This window comes from Alosa alosa, unplaced genomic scaffold (assembly GCF_017589495.1).
Source record: "Alosa alosa isolate M-15738 ecotype Scorff River unplaced genomic scaffold, AALO_Geno_1.1 AALO_1.0_unplaced_1, whole genome shotgun sequence".
Lineage (NCBI taxonomy): Eukaryota > Metazoa > Chordata > Actinopteri > Clupeiformes > Clupeidae > Alosa > Alosa alosa.
Genome location: NW_025962133.1, coordinates 1609442 through 1612234, shown reverse-complemented (window position 1 = coordinate 1612234; position 2793 = coordinate 1609442).

Genomic DNA, 2793 nt, shown 5'->3' with positions numbered 1-2793 from the left:
CTTGTCCTTGTTGATTGTTGTCTAGGGTTCTAGAGCATCTTTTGACGTTCCAGTGTTTAATACTAGTATGGGTTTAAACAAAGTGATGTCTTGACTTTATGGAGACCATGTTAGTTTTACTTGGGAAACTTAGAGACCAAGATGATCAACACAGACTATAAAATTTTACTGTACAAAAACCCTCAAAAAACTTCTAAAGTGAGAAAAATTGTATTCTTAATTTTTTTCTCCCAAAAAAAAAAAAAAAAAAAAAAAAAAAAAAAAAAAAAAAAAAAAAAATTAACTAAGTCTACTCTTGTAGAATGTCATAGGTATACAATGGGTTAAAAAGTGTGTTGCTTGCAGATTTTGGGTGTCTGTATGCCACTTTAGTCAATTAGGATTGGTCTATTTAGTACTTAGGATTTAAAACCAGGATTTTCCTGTTGGAACACCTCATTAGTTCTATTTTATTTTATTTTATTTATTATTTTTTTAATTTCCTTTGTTTCTTTGCTATTAATTATGTGTTTTTAGATTACTTTTTTTTTTTCTCAGGAAACTGCCTTTATACTCAATAGTATAGAGGAAGAGTGCCACCAGACACCCGAGTCCTGGGTTCAATTCCTGGCTCTTGCCCCATTTTTTTCCCCTTCTCCATTTGTGTGTAATTTATGGCTTAGTCTAAATCTTATCAAAACCATACCCTAACCCTAACCTCAGTGATAAGTATAAATCATATCATAACCCTAACCTTAACCAAACCCTGACCCTAACCTCAGTGATAAGTATAAATCATATCATAAACCCTAACCTTAACCTCTGTGATAACCAATTGGGATTCCAAAGGAGTATCTGCTCAATAGCTCAGGGTAAACCTGGGGTATGCCACGCTGAGGACTAGGGTTCAATTCCCACCCTTTTCCTTTTTTTTTTTTTTTTTTCCCCCCTTTTTTCTTTATAGGTTGTCTTTTCTTAGCCATATCCAAAAGTACAGGTGGCAGTGCATGAGCTGGGGCTTTACCACCCAGGAGTCCCGGGTTCGATCCTTGGCAGGCACGAAGCCACAATTCCTACCCCTTATCACAAGTTGCCTGTACCTTCTATATATTCTAATCCTAACCCTAACCCTAACCCTAACCCTAACCCCTCATCTAAAACTAAATCCTAACCCTAACCGATAGCAAACCTGCTTAAAAATCTAAGGCCTTATTTTGGCATTGTGTGTGTGTGGGGACCCCCGGATGAAGAGGGGCGATGGATTAGTGCACAACATGGAGTCCTGGACTTCGGGTCTGGGACCCATGAGTTCGGTGGAGAACATTTTTCAAACCTAATCAGCCAGTGCCTCACTCTCTGATTCGGGTGTCTTCCCTACACCTAAGGGAGAAAGGACAAAAGAGGAAAAAGAAAATGGTTAAAGTGGGACTACAGAGAAAAAAATAACAAAAGACCAAAACATACTTACCTGGTAACTGACACCTAAAACTAAACTACGGAAAAGTATCTATCTGGTAGTGGAACCTAAAAGCTTAAATTAAGAACTAACACAAGTTCTAGAAAAGAGGAAAGGTCGTCATGATCTATAAACATGGGACAAACCTCCCCCGCCTCTATTCGACCATTTGATATTTGCTAAGGTCTAGAAACTAGACTAGGCTAGATGCCATATCTAAAGGACAGGCACTTTTCCTGTTTTAAGCTAACACAAGCTAAAACATAAAAACTATCCTACCAGATATTTACTCCTTATCCAGGAAAGTCGAATTGGACAGAAAACAAAAGCTAACCAGAGGAAACTAAGCTAAACTATATATCTCTAAGTCTAAAACCAAAAAAGCTAACCACAGCAAATAAAGCTAAACATGCTATCCCTAAGTCTATAAATAGGAGGAGCTTCACTAAGCCCCCATTCTGTCCCTGACCACTGAAGGAGCAACATGCCCTGTGCCTGATGAAGACAAAAAATTGTCAAACGTTATAAACCCAGGGCGATGAAATTGCTAACCCTAATTTTTTGAACTCCCATAGTCAGAAGTTACGCATGGAAAACACTAAGGCTATTCTGCCTAAAACTTAAGGCTATTTTGCCTAAACTTAACCCTAATCGAATGTTTTACTGGCCATAGCCATATTCATGGCATGACATTGGCGCTTAAAGTCTATTTTTGACTAGCCTATACCCTCATCTAAACTAAATCCTAACCCTAACCGGGATAGCAAACCTGCTTAAAAAATCTAAGGTCTTATTTTGGCATTGTGTGTGTGTGGGGGGACCCCATGAAGAGGGGCGATGGACAGTGCACAACATGGAGTCCTGACTTCGGTCTGGGACCCATGAGTCTGCGGAGAACATTTTTTCAAACCTAATCAGCCAGTGCCTCACTCTGATCTGGGTGTCTCCCTACACCTAAGGGAGAAAGGACAAAAAGAGGAAAAAAGAAATGGTTAAAGGGGACTACAGAGAAAAAAAAATAACAAAAAGACCAAAAACATACTTACCTGGTAACTGACACCTAAAACTAAACTACGGAAAAGTATCTATCTGGTAGTGGGAACCTAAAAGTTTAAATTAAGAACCAACACAAGTTCTAGAAAAGAGAAAGGTCGCCATGACGATAAACATGGGACAAACCTCCCTTCATTCTAACTACATTTGGATATTTGCTAAGGTCTAGAAACTAGACTAGGGCTAGATGCCATATCTAAAGGACAGGCACTTTTCCTTGCCTTAAGCTAACACAAGCTAAAACATAAAAACTATCCTACCAGATATTTACTCCCTTATCCAGGAAAAGTCGAATTGGACAGAAA